The sequence below is a fragment of the Lithobates pipiens genome, unplaced genomic scaffold (genome assembly GCF_037356315.1).
Source record: "Lithobates pipiens isolate NorthernLeopardFrog02 unplaced genomic scaffold, aLitPip1_a1.2 Scaffold_25, whole genome shotgun sequence".
NCBI lineage: Eukaryota > Metazoa > Chordata > Amphibia > Anura > Ranidae > Lithobates > Lithobates pipiens.
Window position 1 is genome coordinate 217,775,976 of NW_027507787.1, and position 17,472 is coordinate 217,793,447.

At 42.8% G+C, this 17,472-nt stretch overlaps 1 protein-coding gene across 2 annotated transcripts in view; it reads left to right on the forward strand.

Annotated features, from left to right (window-relative positions):
* Positions 1 to 1,110: 1,110 nt before the first annotated feature.
* JAKMIP3 (Janus kinase and microtubule interacting protein 3) overlaps positions 1,111 to 17,472 on the forward strand; it is a 261,757-nt gene continuing 245,395 nt past the window's right edge. For both annotated transcript variants that reach the window (XM_077455553.1, XM_077455552.1), the window contains exon 1: positions 1,111 to 1,596. The gene's annotated coding sequence lies outside the window, so the exon portion shown is untranslated. The remainder of the gene's footprint in view (positions 1,597 to 17,472) is intronic.

Consider the following 17,472-nt stretch of genomic DNA (forward strand, 5'->3'; position numbering starts at 1 on the left):
AGGGGGCTAGAGAGCAGGAGGTCTTGAGAGAAAGTAAAAAATATTTTTTTTTGTTTTGTTTTTTAAATTGTTGCTCTTTTTTTGTTTATAGCGCTAAAAATAAAAACCACAGGGGAGATCAAATACCACTAAAAGAAAGCTCTATTTGCCCTTATACACACGGTCAGACATTCCGACAACAAAATCCGTCTGATTTTTTCAGACAGATTTTGTCCGAAACTGGTGTTGCATACACACGGTCGGAGAAAGTTGTCCGAAAATCCAATCGTTTCGGAACGTGACGGCGTTCGTTCGTTGCGACAGGACCAAGTTGCAGCTAGTAACCAATAGCTTTGGTCTCGTAATTTGATCTGAGCATGCGTGGCACTTTGTCCGATCGGAGTTCTCTACAAACGATCGGACAAAGTCCAATCAGATCATGTTGTCGGAAAATTTTATATCCAGCTCTCAAACTTTGTTGGTCGGACATTCCGACGGAAAAAAGTCAGATGGAGCCCACACACGGTCGGATTATCCGACAACACGGTCCGATCGGACGTTTTCTGTCAGAATGTCCGACCGTGTGTACAAGGGCTTTGTGGGAAAAAAAGGACGTTTGGGTACAACGTCACAAGGCTGCGCAATTGTCAGTTAAAGCGGCGCAGTGCCGAATCGCAAAAAAGTGCTCTGGTCGGGAAGGGGGCAAATCCTTTCGGGGCTGAAGTGGTTAAAGTAACGCAGTGCCATATCGCAAAAATAAATAAATTGCCTGGTCCTGAAGGGGGGAGGGGGGGTAAATCTTCCGGAGGTCAAGCGGTTAATAAGCAGGTCTTCCATTGAAGGTACCAAGGTCTGCTTTAACCTTGCGGGTCTACGGTAGGAAAGCTATGGGCACTTCTGCTAAAAGCAAGGTCCAACGCCAACAACCGTGCTTGGAATGAAAGCCTTGGCATTAGTGTAATTAAAATTGCATGGCACAGCAGGCATCTGAAGGAGCATTTGGCTGTGGCCGCTGTTGCTCCGGACATGATTTTTCCTCCGGGGCTCTCTCCCTTCTGGCACCGATGAGGATGCTGGGCAGTTTTTATAAGTGTCGGTTTGATGACGCGCTTGCACTGGGATGCTGGCTGCAGTGACTCTGCAAGGGCTGATAGGAGCTTTGCCCAATGCTAGCAAATGAGCTCATTCTCCCAGGAGAGAGCAGAAGCCTCAGTGCATCTCTGGGTAACAGCATCATCCTGTGAAAGCCATCCCTGAGCATCCTCTCTGATGCTCCGCTTTGTGGGTGTGTATGTGGTGAGCAGCTATTTCCCATTTGCTACATGCAGATATTTTTTTTATCCTCCCTCTCCCTTTCCTCTAAGCTCTAGCATTGCTCTGAATCTTGCTTCAGCATCCATCTCCTGCCTGCACAGAATAGGGCTTTACCATCCACGCACAGAATGGATTGGTTTATTACGAGGATGTTTTCCAGCATAAATGATAAAAGCATTTTAGATTTAATAGGAAGGACCTGCTGGTTGTAGAATGAATTGTGCATCCAACTGAGGATTGGGGTGATCTGCAGGTAAAAGGCACATAGAACAGGAAACATCTCAGTGGCCCCTTCACTGTAAGGTCAGTGCTTTTTTTCTTTTTTTTCTTTTTTTGTTTTAGGTTTTAGGTTCTTGCATAATGCCGACTTATATTGCAGTCGCTGGGGATGTGAACCCTTCCTGCAACATGTAGGCCTTATAAAGTACACAAATACTGTATACGGCTGCAGCTGTACTGCCCTTGTGCAGCTTGACGAAAAATTAATTCCGAACAGGTGTTTGCAGCAATTTTGGAATTGTCTTTTCTTTTATTTTCTTTTTATATTTTTTATTTATTGCATTGTTTCATATTGCAAAAAAGATAAAAAGGAGCATTTAAGGCTTATGGTATTTTTTTTTTATATCCTTGATGCTCTGCCTGCTAGTGTAGATGTGTATGTGTTCATTGTTGCTGATGCTAACATACTGTATAGGAGTTTAATGCTGTCTTGGGGTTTAATGTACAGTACTTTGTCATGAATTGCCGGAGGGGGCAGGACTCAATGTACAGGAATGCATTCACTGAGTGCATCCCTGATTGTCTGTGATGGTTAATCTGTTGGCTATTAGTATAATTTTCATCTCCTGCAGTTCTGTACAAGAAGACAGGTCTCTGTGCTGGTGTAATCATTTATTTCTTTATGTACAGTTAATATATTATATATATATATATATATATATATATATATATATATATATATATATATATATATAAAATTATTATTATATATTATTATTATGGTTATTGATAATTATATATATTATTATATTTATTTTTTACATTTTATTTTATATATATATATATATATATATATATATATATATATGTTTATTTTTTAAATTTATATTAACGCTCTTTGTAATTAGTTTATACTAAATAAACTATATAGAGCAGTCTTGTCCAAAGTCCGGCCCATGATCCGGCTTTTATGTGGCTCCACTGGTAATTTGGATATATATATATATATATATATATCTTTTGTGGCCCCCAACGAATACCTTTGCGTTGCTGAGTGCCGCGCAGTGCTCAGGGATTCCTTGGGGGGGGGGGGGGGGCGGGCCACAAAAGATATATACTGTATTTATCAGTTCCTCGGAGGAGACCGGGAGGGGGGCAGGATGAGCGCTGTCAGATTACATACAGGAGAATTTACTGTTTACTCAGTGGCCTCTGTAATAGGAAGTCCCGTCTCCTGGACTGCCATTGAACGACTGTTCTGTCTTTCATAGGAGGCGGGACTTTGTATTAAAGAGGCCACCGAGTAAACAGAGGATTTTCCTATATGTAATATGTTGGTGCTCATCCCGCCGTCCTCCCTGTCCCCTGCGAGGCTGCAGATGGGCATGAATCTGGCTGCACTGATGGCAATGGCGAGGCTGCATTCATTGCAGTGGTGAGGTTGCATTCAAGGCAATGGTAAGGCTGCATTCATGCAATGGTGAGGCTGCATTCATGTCAATGGTGAAGCTGCATTCATGTCAACGGTGAGGCTGCATTCATGTCAATGGTGAGGCTGCATTCATGCAATGGTGAGGCTGCTTTCATGGCAATGCTGAGGCTGCATTCGTGGCAGTGGTGAGGCTGCATTCATGGCAATGGTGAGGCTGCATTTATGGCAATGGTGAGGCTGCATTCATGGCAGTGGTGAGGCTGCATTCATGGCAATGGTAAGGCTGCAGATGGGCACTGATTAGGCTGCATTGATGGGCACTGATCCTGATTTTGTTTCACGGTTCTTTATTTAAAATATTTTTTTTCCCTGAAGCTTCCCTCTTAAAGTGAAGGTGCGTGTCAATGCCAATAAATACGGTATATTCAAATAACACACAAGCTCATCCTTAGACTCTTCACCACACACAGCCTCAAAGGCAAGAGAATTCTTGTTGGGCAGCGTCCTAGTTAATTGGCATTTAATTTTAATAGTTCAAAGAACGTCAGGCAAAACAGTGGGCCCTCACGCATGTTCACTTCATCAAATCTGACCGTCTTTGAAAACACCCCTGTTATAGAGTATACTTAGTGTATACTAAGCACTGGTGGCTGATTCTAAACATTTTTGGGGGGGGGGGTGGCAAACAAACCCCCCCAGGTCTGCATTCACCCCTCCATCGGTCATGGCGCCGCAGCTTCCACTCCGCTAACCCGGTCTTCTTTAGATCTGCCTCCCTGTCCTGATTGGCTGGGACAAAAAGCCGGAAACCAATGGTGAATATTGATTCGCTAGTATCACAAGTGGGAGGGTTCGGGGAGCAGTGCTCTGCACCCCATGGACAACCTTTGACAAGCCAATTAGAGCCTCAGGCTCTAATCACGTGCTTGTAAAAAAAATGACAGACCTCATGGAAAGCCATAAGTCCGGCGCATGCAAACTGGGGGGGGGGGCTGTACCCCTTATGGACCGGCCACCACTGATACCGAGGATATTTTGTGCTTTTCATCAAAGCTGACCATCGTATTTAGAAAGGGCCTCTAAACCATTATGACATCACTATCAGGCTTACTCGATGATGCGAAACACAAAGCTCAATAGCACAGGACAATTTCATTTTGTTGAAATCACACCAGTACAAAACCAGTAATAATAATATGAATGTAGCATGAGGTTTTCTGTCATCTGCATAACTTGTCTTAAATCAGTCTTTTGGGGCCATTACTAATAAATCAAAGCATGAAAACATTCAGAATTCACATAGTGGTCTCAAATTTTAATGGATCCATGCAATTACATAGTCATATCTTCGAAGACTAACTCCACCTTTTACAAAAAAATATAAATGCTCTTATTTTGGCAGGAAAAAAATGTGTAGTTATTATTTTTTTGCAAATGAGCCTTTAAAGCATTGAGATCGTGAAGCTGGAAGACGCGATCGCTGCACTCCTGTTTCATTGAGAGCCACAAACTACAAACGGGGGAAGACAGGACTTGTAGTTCATTCATTTACAAATTTTTGTGAATGAATGGTGGAGATCTGCAGGCCTGGCTCTGCACAGCCACAAAATCTGTGGGGATGAGAAGGTGGTCTGGGGGAGGTTTGGGGTGGGGAGGGTCCCATTTGCACCATGTTACATCTAACACCCTAAACACGGGTTTAACATGGAAAATGAGGTTCAATGTAGAAAAATGTAAAATAATGCATTTGGGTGGCAAAAATATGAATGCAATCTATACACTGGGGGGAGAACCTCTGGGGGAATCTAGGATGGAAAAGGACCTGGGGGTCCTAGTAGATGATAGGCTCAGCAATGGCATACAATGCCAAGCTGCTTCTAACAAAGCAAACAGAATATTGGCAAACAGAATATTGGCATGCATTAAAAAGGGGGATCAACTCCAGAGGTAAAACGATAATTCTCCCGCTCTAAAAGACTCTGGTCCGGCTGCACATGAAGTATGTTGTCCAGTTCTGGGCACCAGTCCTCAGGAAGGATGTATTGGAAATGGAGAGAGTACAAAGAAGGGCAACAAAGCTAATAAAGGGATTGGAGGATATTAGTTATGAGGAAAGGTTGCGAGCACTGAACTTATTCTCTCTGGAGAAGAGACGCTTGATATGATTTTGATATGATTTCAATATACAAATACCATACTGGTGACCCCACAATAGGGATAAAACTTTTTTGCAGAAGGGAGTTTAACAAGACTCGTGGCCAATCATTAAAATGAGAAGAAAAGAGGTTTAACCTTAAACTACGTAGAGGGTTCTTTACTGTAAGAGCGGCAAGGATGTGGAATTCCCTTCCACAGGCGGTGGTCTCAGCGGGGAGCATCGATAGTTTCAAGAAACTATTAGATAAGCACCTGAATGACCACAACATACAGGGATATACAATGTAATACTGACATATAATCACGCACATAGGTTGGACTTGATGGACTTGTGTCTTTTTTCAATCTCACCTACTATGTAACGTACAAAAGGTTGCCGTGGAGATCACGCAGCTGACGTGTTTCATCACTTCCAACTTCAACTGAGAGCGTGATCTCACGACGTCACAAAAATAGATTCCTATTCCGGTTTAAAAGGGAATAGGATCCTTGACTCAGCCAATCAACCTATCGTGTACCAATCATTCCTCCCCCTGTGCACAAAACATAATATAGTCCGGCAACAAGGGGGAAGAAAGAAAACCACAGGTATTGACGGAAACCCAACATACTTTTGTTAATTGCAACAATATAAGAATGCGCTGACAATACTAATACCATACATTGTTTAACACATCTGCATAGACAAGTATATATACAGTGGTGTGAAAAAGTGTTTGCCCCCTTCCTCATTTCCTGTTCCTTTGCATGTTTGTTACACTTAAGTGTTTCGGAACATCAAACCAATTTAAACAATAGTCAAGGACAACACAAGTAAACACAAAATGCAATTTGTAAATGAAGGTGTTTATTATTAAAGGTGAAAAAAAATCCAAACCATCATGGCCCTGTGTGAAAAAGTGATTGCCCCCCTTGTTAAAACGTACTATAACTGTGGTTGTCCACACCTGAGTTCAATTTCTCTAGCCACACCCAGGCCTGATTATTGCCGCACCTGTTCACAATCAAGGCATCACTTAAATAGGAGCTGCTTGACACAGTAAGGTCCATCAGAAGATCCTTAAAAGCTACACATCATACCGAGACCCAAAGAAATTCAGGAACAATTGAGAAAGAAAGTAATTGAGATCTATCAGTCTGGAAAGGGTTATAAAGCCATTTCCAAAGCTTTGGGAATCCAGCGAACCACAGTGAGAGCCATTATCCACAAATGGCGAAGACATGGAACAGTGGTGAACCTTCCCAGGAGTGGCCGGCCGCCCAAAATTACCCCAAGAGCGCAGCGACGACTCATCCAAGAGGTCACAAAAGACCCCACAACAACGTCCAAGGAACTGCAGGCCTCACTTGCCTCAGTTAAGGTCAGCGTTCATGCCTCCACCATCAGGAAAAGACTGGGCAAAAATGGCCTGCATGGCAGAGTTCCAAGGAGAAAACCACTGCTGAGCAAAAAGAACATCAAAGCTCGTCTCAATTTCTCCACAACACATCTTGATGATCCCCAAGACTTTTGGGACAACATTCTGTGGACCGATGAGACAAAAGTGGAACTCTTTGGAAGGTGTGTGTCCAAGTATATCTGGCGTAGATGGAACACTGCATTTCATAAAAAGAACATTATACCAACAGTAAAATATGGTGGTGGTAGTGTGATGGTCTGGGGCTATTTTGCTGCTTCAGGACCTGGAAGACTTGCCGTGATAAAAGGAACTATGAATTCTGCTGTCTACCAAGAGATCCTGAAGGAGAATGTCCGACCATCTGTTCGTGTACTCAAGCTGAAACGAACTTGGGTTCTGCAGCAGGACAATGATCCTAAACACACCAGCAAGTCCACCACCGAATGGCTGAAGAAAAACAAAATGAAGACTTTGGAGTGGCCTAGCCAAAGTCCTGACCTGAATCCTATTGAGATGTTGTGGTATGACCTTTAAAAAGGCCGTTCATGCTCGAAAACCCTCTAATGTAACTGAATTAGAACAATTCTGCAAAGATGAGTGGGCCAAAATTCCTCCAGGACGCTGTAAAAGCCTCATTGCACGTTATCACAAACGCTTGGTTGCAGTTGTTGCTGCTAAGGGTGGCCCAACCAGTTATTAGGTTTAGGGGGCAATCACTTTTTCACACAGGGCCATGATGGTTTGGATTTTTTTTCACCTTTAATAATAAACACCTTCATTTACAAATTGCATTTTGTGTTTACTTGTGTTGTCCTTGACTATTGTTTAAATTGGTTTGATGTTCCGAAACACTTAAGTGTGACAAACATGCAAAGGAACAGGAAATGAGGAAGGGGGCAAACACTTTTTCACACCACTGTACATGTCTGCCAAAGCAGTAGTATCCGGCTATTAAATCAATAGCAAGCCGAAGGAAAAGTTTCAAAAGATGTCTGAAATACATTAGGTATACCTTTTGGTATATGGACTAATAGAACAATTAAGAAAATCAAAAAGATTAAAAGAATTCTAAAATTAATCTGTTAAGATATATATATATATATTTTTTTTTTTTTTTTTTTTTTTGGAAAGAGGTTTTGCAATGAACACTCAGAAGAAACCCAATAGGAATATCTTCAGAAAATTCCATAACAAAATATCTTCTAATTGGACCTAATTATTTTAAATATCATGGTGTCAATCTACATCGAGGACATTTCATATTCGAAAATTAAGTTATGTCAGTACCTGTACTCATTTATGAGTCACTGGTAAAACAAATGATGTCCAACTCAATGTTTAACCCTTTGGGTGAAAGAGCATCTGTGAGGAATATCCAATGAGTTTCTCGTTTTGACAGATCCCTAATAATGTTGGAACTACCAGACAGGTTTTAGGCACTCAACCCCCCAAAATGTCAGGCCAGACAGATCCTGATTATGTTTTAGTTTGAAATGCAGGGAGACATTGTAATGTTTGAATCCAATTTTTATGTTCTGAACATGTTCGGCTATTCCCAACTTTAAGGGTCTTTTTGTACGTCCTATGTACATAAGCCCACATGGACATTCTAGGGCGTAAACCATCCTGCATATTCCCAGATCATTAGATCACTGCTTTTTTGATCCCAGACTGCGAAGCTGAGGATCTAATATTTCTGGTGAGTGGGGGACACTGAAGGGGGAGGCACCTCATTCGTTCAAAGTTTTGGAGCACTCTCATGTCTCCAATGAGAAGACGTTTTGTTATGGAATTTTCAGAGGATATTCCTGTTGGGTTTTATTGCAAAACATCTTTCCAAAAAAAATATATATATCTTTTAACAGATTAATTTTAAAATTCTTTTAATCTTTTTTAGTTTTCTTAATTTTCCTATTAGTGCATATGCCAAAAGGTATACCTAATGTATTTCAGCTGTCTTTTGAAAGTTTTCCTTCGGCTTGCTATTGATTTAGTAGCCGGATATTACTGCTTTGGCAGACATGTATATTTATTTGTCTATGCAGATTTGTTAAACGTTCTTATATTGTTGCAATTAACAAAAGTATGTTGGGTTTCTGTCACTCGGCTGTCAATACCTGTGGTTTTCTTTCTTCCCCCTTGTTGCCGGACTATATTATGTTTTGTGCACAGGGGAAGGAATGATTGGTACACGATAGGTTGAAGGGCTGAGTCACGGATCCTATTCTATTTTAAAACAGATTGTGACGTTGTGAGATCACGCCCTCAGTTGAAGTTGGAAGTGACGAAACGCGCCAGTGGGCGATCTCCACGACGACCGGAAGTGCCATTTGCGTGTCATGGTCAGCTGGGAACCACAGGTTGGAATCAGTGCGACTGTTCGTTTGATACAGGCAGTTTCCTACACAGCAGGACCGGTGACTATGCTATGATTTACTCTTTACACTGCTCTATTGTTTTAAAAAAACTAGTACGTATATTATTTATAGGGGCTATTGGCTACAATAAAATGTTGAAAAACAGGATTACGCTATGTGGCAATTTTACTCTTTTATAAGATCCTGCTGCATTGGAGCCATCCATACCTCCATCCTAATAGAATCCCAACAGAATTAGGGAATGCCTTAGAAGTAACAGCAAAAGTTTAGCTTAAGGCGCATGAAATAGCAATATCTGGTGAGTGTATACCCTAATCGGAGTCTTACTCACGTGGTGGTGTTCTGGGTATGTGGTGCATGAATGACAGCAACTAGGATCACCGTAACGAGAGCTTCACCTATTTAGAGAAGTCACTTCACCATTTTTTCTTATAAAAGCTTGTCACATGTGGATGAACTGACATGAGCGCTGCTGTGGCATTTTAAGTACATAAGATGTGTTGGACTTTTTAATGCTATTGTTTTCATTTTTGATATATTTTATAGCAGCTGCTAACCTAATTACAAATGCTATTGTGTTTTCTTTATAGAGGTTAAGATTTAGTTTTATGCAGGTTACATCAATTTTTTGAAGAGTTTTTTCCTCTGAGCGGTGCTATTTAGGCTGTTTTTTTCTTGCACTTTGGTTTATTTTGATTAATTCATATGCTGATTACTATCATGATATGTATACAGTTATCAGAATAAAATATTGTGTGCAATAGTTGTCTTCTGCGATTGAAAAATAAACATCCAAAAAGAGTGTTCAGTAGAAGGAAGACAAAAGATTCCAGCTCAGCAGGTCGATTTTTGGTCTAAGGCCGCGTACACACGCGCGGACTGTTCGCCCAACTTTGTCCGCTGAACAGTGTTTGGGCGGACAGTCCGCTCGTGTGTGGGCTTTCAGCAGACAGTTTCAGCGGACAGTTTGACGAACAAGGTTTTTCGGAAATTCCGTAAAACTGTCCGCTGAAACCTTGTTTGAGCGAACAGTCCGCCCGTGTGTAGGCTTGTTCGTCAAACTAAGTTCCGCACATGCTCAGAAAGGATTTACACGCCGAAAGTTATAATGCAGTGTATAGGACGTCGTATTTTTCGTCCCGTCGTACGTGCCGTTCACGTCATCGCGCACGGTTTCAGCAAACTGTTCGTTCGTCGTGTGTGGCCATGTCCGTCCATGCTAATTTTGAGCGGACTGTTTGCCGAAACTGTTTGACGGACAAAGTTGGGCGAACAGTCCCCGCGTGTGTACGCGGCCTAAGTAAGACTATTTGTATGAACAACCTAACAGAGGGCCGTTCCATTTGGTTAGACCAAGGGTCTCCAAACCTTTCAGTACCAGGGCCACATCGATTATTTATTACAGATATTCATGGGCTGAAAAAAAAATCTGTTTCTAAATCGACGAAGAATAAATAAATGAATGTGTTTGACTTGGATCTTTCTTGGAATCAGCATGGTATGATGTAGTAGAACAAAAGAGAAAGAACTTAAAGAGGAAGTAAACCCTGATGAGTTTACTTCCTCTTTCATTCCCTGCAAAGGCAAAGCATAATGGACTACTATGCATCGCATAGTAGTCCATTATGTGTCACTTACCTGACACAGGAGCCAGCGAAGTCACCGCTGTCCCCTGTAGTCCGGCGCATCCATCTTCTCGGTGGGGTCTCGCAGCTCCGCTGCTGTCATTCGGCGAAGCCGCGATGACGTCACTCCCGCGCATGCGCACGGGAGCCGACACGCGCAGCAGCTCCGTAGTTGAAAATGCCGCGCTCAGTGCGCCTGCGCGCCGCTGTCTACGGCGCATGCGCTGTAGACAGCGGTGCCTGTCTTCGGGCAAATATCTCGTAAACCATATAGGTTTAGGAGATATTTCTTGGACCTACAGGCAAGCCTTAATCTAGGCTTACCTGTAGGTCAAATGTGTTGTAAGGGTTTACAACCACTTTAAAGCGTTTGTTACCCCAACACTTCATATTTCTGATATGTGCCTGCTGTACCATTTACTTGTATGATAACGTATCCTGTTCTCTTTGTATTGCTTCTCTGGTGTTCCTGCCAGTCCCCTCTGCTTTCCTATTAATAACTGACCATGCTAAGCAGGAGATCACAGTGTGGTCAGTTCTCTAGCAACACGCTGGGAACTTGGTCTGCTCTCCTCCAATAATCAGACTTATCCTGACACGCTCCCCTTGCACAGCCATTCACTGGGAATCTCAGTATGCTGCTGCTTCTCCCCCCAAGATCTTATGCAGGGAACGTGATCACTTATAAAAAAGGGACAAAAGAGTTCGGTAACCAGGATGGGTAGTCAGAACAAGCCAGAGAAACAGTATTCAGCAAAGTCAGGTGCAGAAAACAGGATCAGGAACCAGAAGGTAAGTCAGCCAAGCAAAAGTCTTTCACGGGAAAACACAGCAGAGAGAGTCTGTTGACCAAGGTAAAGAGACAGAAGATCTGAACCTGATGAGCAGGAAATTAAGACAAGGTGAGTCACTGTGGAATGAAGAGTGCTGGCAATTAAATGACAGCTGAGCACGGAGCTCTGAGAAGGAAGGGCTGAGCCCAGCTATGACAGGATCCACTTACATCAGAGTCCTCTTCAGATTCCCCCTTACATTAGGAGCCCCATCCGAGCCTCCTCTTACTTAAGTCCCCATCAGCGTCTCCCCTTACATCAGGGTCCCTCATACATCAGAGTCCCCCTTATATTAAGGTCTCTATCTGAGACTTCTTCTTACATCAGGTTCCCCATCAGCACAGACCTAGTTATTTGTGTCCTCTATTGGTGTACATCAGTTGCGGGTCGGATAAAATCTTGTAGGGGGCCACAGTTTGGAGACCCCTACATTAGACTATTATTTTATGTATATGGCTAGCTTTTGAAAATACTAGGGCTGTTACTGATTAAAATTTTCGTGTTTGATTAATCGATTTTTAAAAAAATCTATTAATTTCGATTAATTATAACGCACATACAGATCCAACTACTTTTAGCTAATCTCCTTGCATTGCATCTCTGTATTAGTCAGTAGTAAATGTCGTATACACTATATACAATCACCCAACACTAGTTAGTTTCCACAATCCATGACTTAACTTCACAGTTCACACAAATATGTTTTAAATTCAAACTTTAACACTGACGTGAGTCATTGTTTTTTCCACAGTAGCATGACAATCCCTCCACCTCCGGTCTCACTAATCACTCTCACCTTATGGCATGGATCCCTGTGCAAACAGGTGGTCATGCAAGCGGGTATCAAAAGGGTTAACACGGACCATAAACTTCTCTCACGTCTCCTTAAATCTCAGCAAGGACGCCAGGTCATGGGTAGAAGGAAAAGATCTAAGTGCTCACCGCTTAAGTATAAGATTAAATTTTTGTGTTCAAACACAAACTACTCACATAAAGATGATAAAAACACAGCATGTAAAGCCGACAATCGCGTTAGTACCGTAGGGCAGCAGCGGGTGACGTCATGCGTAGCTCCTCCCCGTACGTGTTATGCTCAATCCGAACTTCGACGTCACCGGACTCCTCCCCCCTTCCCTTTGTTAGCAGATTGAAGCACTTGGGGAAGGGGGGAGGGGTCCAGTGACGTCGATGTCCGTGACGTCACCGGATCTCCGACGGAACTCCTTGAAGACCCAGAAGCCGGCGGAGAGGTGAGTACCAATCAAAAGAATTAATTGATTAATCGAGGAATTAATCTTTAATTTCCACAGCCCTAGAAAATACTGAATTGTACAGAGCACCTGTCCAGATATACTTGGAGTTCCATTACCAATAACCTGTTTTCTGGGTGTCTTACGCAGAGCAAGTATGCAGGTGATCCATTCCAAATCCACTGGCTGCATACTTGCTTGAGTTCAATGACTAAAGAGCTGACATTAAAGGATCAACATAGCAGCCGGGCAACTAACTGTTTCAGAAGACGGTTAGCCATGACAATCCATGTGTTTCTCTAATGTTAGGTATGCTTCTTCTCTGACTACCTAAAAGGCCTTAATGGTTTCTCTGTGCAGCTCCAGAAACTCCATTAGTTTGTCGTCCTTCAGATATTTCATGAAATAATGTGTCTGAGAGGGCAGCTTTTTTTTTCCTTTGCAAACAGTGCTTCAGCAGTTGGGGAATCACTATAAAACAATATTTTTCAACAGAGCACAATGGCGGGGGGGGGGGGGGGGGGGGTAGGACTGGTGGACGCTCTACTTTGCTGTATCATTAACAAAGGTTTGATTCGTCATTGTCATGGAAATGTATATTTTCAGATGAAATTTTTCAGTTGTGGATAGTTCGGGGAAAGTTTAGAACCCTTGGTCTAGTTTTACTATTAAAGTGGTTGTAAACCCTTACAAACCACTTTGGCCTACAGGTAAGCCTAGATTAAGGCATACCTGTAGGTCCAAGAAATATCTCCTAAACCTACACGGTTTAGGAGATATTTGGCAAAAGACAGGCACCGCTGTCTACGGCGCGCAGGCGCACTGAGCACGCTGCTGTTAACGGCGATATGTCGTGAGTGGCGGCTCCCATGCGCATGCGCGGGAGTGACGTCATCGCGGCTCCGTCAAATGACAGCACCGGAGCAGCGAGACCCACCAAGAAGATGGAGGCTCCGTACACAAGGGGACAGCGGTGTCATCACTGGCTCCTGTGTCAGGTAAGTGACACATAATGGACTACTATGCTCTCTGCTGTTTTCTGTGTATATTCTATACACTAGATTACTGCATACCTCGCTATTTGTTATGTTGATAGCTTGGCCTACTATTTTTTACTGATATATTTATGCTTTAAGAGGAACTTATTTTTATTCCTCTTATGACCATTTTCACAGTGTAAATCCCATTCCTGTGGGACTTCTAGGGCGCCTTTTGTGAATGCGCTTTCGATATTTGAGCCTTGGAGACACGTCCTATCATCTACACCTTGCGGATGTGAGAATTTAAGCTACCAGCGTGTACTGTTGCTCTGACTTGTTTTTATAAATTTTTCCTATTCAATGAATCTAATGTGTAAGTACTTTTGGCTTTGTAAAATTATCAACACTAGATATCATACTTCCTATGTTGCTTTACATATTGAAATGCTATTACCTATCTATACTTATATTACATATATGAAAATAACAACCCAATCCTGCTCTATAATAAACCACCCCTGAGGAAGGAAAATGCACAATAATGCAACAATTTCCGAAACATGTCGGGTATATGGTTGAACATCTAATTTGCTGATCTCCTTCTGTTTAGATGGCATTTTAGAATTTATAAGCCTTGGGTTATCCTATGATGTTCTTAATGTCAATTCATTGATGTATTGTTACAATTCATTGTTGATGATGTTTCTATACCATAAATATATATTTTTTCTACCTTTATAAATTAATAAAGTTGGCACCATTGTGCCTTTTTACTTAATCTTGATTTTTTTAATACGCACTATTCTGCCATTCTAAAAGTCCAAAGGGGCGTCCCCTATATGCGCTTTATGCATGTTTTCCATTATGCTGTCAGATTACATTGATCAGTAGCTGCAGCTGTTTGGCTGTACCCTGCTGATTGAGAAACATTTTCCAACAAGCCTATACATACATGGATTGAAATTTGGCCAGGCCCTGGTAAACTGGCCTAATGAACTTGATCTATCCATGGCTGGCTTTAGAAAGATTTCCCCTCACTTGCTGTCCTGCTCAGGGCAAAAACTAGGGGGAGCATCTGCTCCGTTGGGGGGGGGGGGTACTTTGCTACAAAGAGAGCACTGATGCTCAGTGGGGGGACAAGGGGGGCATTGGTGCTCAGTGGGGGGACAAGGGGGGCATTGGTGCTCAGTGGGGGAACAAGGGGGGCACTGGTGCTCAGTGGAGAGACAAGGGAGCACTGGTGCTCAGTGGGGGAGCAGGGGGGGCACTGGTTCTCATTGGGGGAGCAAGGGGGGCACTGGTGCTCATTGGGGAAGCAAGGGGGTCACTGTTGCTCAGTTGGGGGACAAAAGGGGGCATTGGTGCTCAGTCGAGGGAGATGGGGGTCCTGGTGCTCAGTGGGGGTACAAGTGGGCTCTGGTGCTCAGTCGGGGGAGATAATGGGTCCTGGTGCTCAGTTAGGGGGAGATGGGGGTTTGGTGCTTAGTGGGGAAAGATGGGGGGTTATGGTGCTCAGTGAGGGGACACTGGTGCTCATTTGGGGGGGGGGTGGGGGTCCTGGTGCTTAGTGTGGAGAGATGGGGGATCCTGGTGCTTAGAGGGGGAAGATGGGGAACAAAAATGCACCTGAACACATAAAAAACACATCAAAACCGCGCATGCAGAAACACATCTGGACTGCGTTTCTATGGTGTGAACGGGCCCTGGGACAGAAATTCATAATGGATTGCCTCGAAACAGGGGTCCATAAATTTGGAGGAAAATAACGATGTTCCTTATAGCCCACCTCTGGAATAATGACTTGCCATGTAAGATATTCTAAGCTTGATGAATAGTGTTGAAGCATAAACTTATATGTGGATATTTCAAAAACAAAAGATGTTAGTGGAGATATCACAGAAACTGCAAAAGGCATCTGGGACATAAAGACATAAGTTGTCAATTGGTACAAGAGGAGCATTGTCTGCCTGGTCATTACTGACATAACAGTGTTTAAATGAGCCTGTTTGTAGCCCTGTATACCATATTCAGTCTCGGCCAGCTTGGCTTTTTTTTTAAAGGGAACGTAAAGTTTGCAAATTTTTTCAAATGAATATGTAAAGCTTACTGCAAATAAGCAAATCTGTGCTTTTAACAGCTGAATTCCAGGAATGACTCTCCTTTGTAAAAAGTGAAGGCACACTATGAGTTAAAGCTAAGAGTTACGCCCCCCCCCCCCCCCCCCCTTCCTGCAAAAAAACACATACTGTAGCTGCTGACTTTTACTATTAGGACACTTACCTGTCCTAGAATTCAGCAATGTTTGCACCTCAGCTGATGTTTCCATCGGCTCTCAGGTGCTGCCGCCATACGTAGTAAAGGAACCCGGCAGTGAAGCCTTGCGACTTTATAGCCAGTTCCCTACTGTGCATCCACAATGTGCGCTGCGCTTTCTGAATGGTCTAGCGGCCAGTCCCCCACCCGAAAGGTGACAAATGTGGCACTGGAGGGGGGAGGAGTTAGATATGGGTGGAACTCCGCTTTAAATCCAAGGAGGGGCATGGAACCACCTGGGCTTAGCTCTATTTATATCCTACAGCTTTATAGTACTTCTGAAGGACAGCCATTGCTGTAGTTCTGGGAGCAATGCTGATCCTTCTGAGCTCTGCATCTTGAACAGGAGAGTCGCTGCTGAAGCTGTTATGCCTGCCCCTTCCCTTCTCCTGCCTATTCACAGAAACCTTTGTATTATGTGAACACATTCACAAAATACAAAGGCTGCTCTGAATGGGCAGCAGAGGGGAGGGATGGGCATAGCTGCTTTGTGTGATTCTCCTCTCTCACAGCCGTGAGTGTTCCAGAGCAATAAACCTGCCATAATAGAGATAGGCCCAGGAGATGTCATACAGCTCCCTGGACTTAACTCATAGTCTGCCCTAATTTTTTATAAAATGCCTAATTCCTGAAATTCAGCTTAATTCTCTGTATAATTTGGAATATATATTCTATGTACATTGGGGAAGCCTCACTCATTACATGTGCACGCTCTGCTTCCTGCTTTGTAGCAATACACAAGGCTTCTGTTGGAATCCAGCCAAGCAAAACGTTTGAGGGGCTTATAGGTGAACATTGGTAGAGCAGATTTTCATTATTTACTAGAGATTATTATCTCTAGTGAAGAGCTATGGGCAGTCATTAAAAAAATAAGATTGCAAGTGTTTTAAATGAGATTCTGTGGATGGCTGGCAGGCTTAATCTTTATGATACAGGAGCTCAGGGCTTCTAGGCACATTGGAGAAAGACTACTCTAATTCCACAAACGTTACCGCCTTCTATATTCAACTTCTATACTTATTACAAAGCTCATATTTGGCAATGATTATGATGTCATAATAGAAGATATACAGTGCCTTGCGAAAGTATTCGGCCCCCTTGAACTTTTCAACCTTTTGCCACATTTCAGGCTTCAAACATAAAGATATAAAATTTTAATTTTTTGTGAAGAATCACCAACAAGTGGGACACAATTGTGAAGTGGAACGAAATCTATTGGATAATTTAAACTTTTTTAGTAAATAAAAAACTGAAAAGTGGTGCGTGCAAAATTATTCGGCCCCTTTACTTTCAGTGCAGCAAACTCACTCCAGAAGTTCAGCGAGGATCTCTGAATGATCCAATGTTGTCCTAAATGACTGATGGTGATAAATAGAATCCACCTGTGTGTAATCAAGTCTCTGTATAAATGCACCTGCTCTGTGATAGTCTCAGGGTTTTGTTGAAAGCGCAGAGAGCATCATGAAGACCAAGGAACACACCAGGCAGGTCCGTAATACTGTTGTGGAGAAGTTTAAAGCCGGATTTGGATACAAAAAGATTTCCCAAGCTTTAAACATCCCAAGGAACACTGTGCAAGCGATCATTTTGAA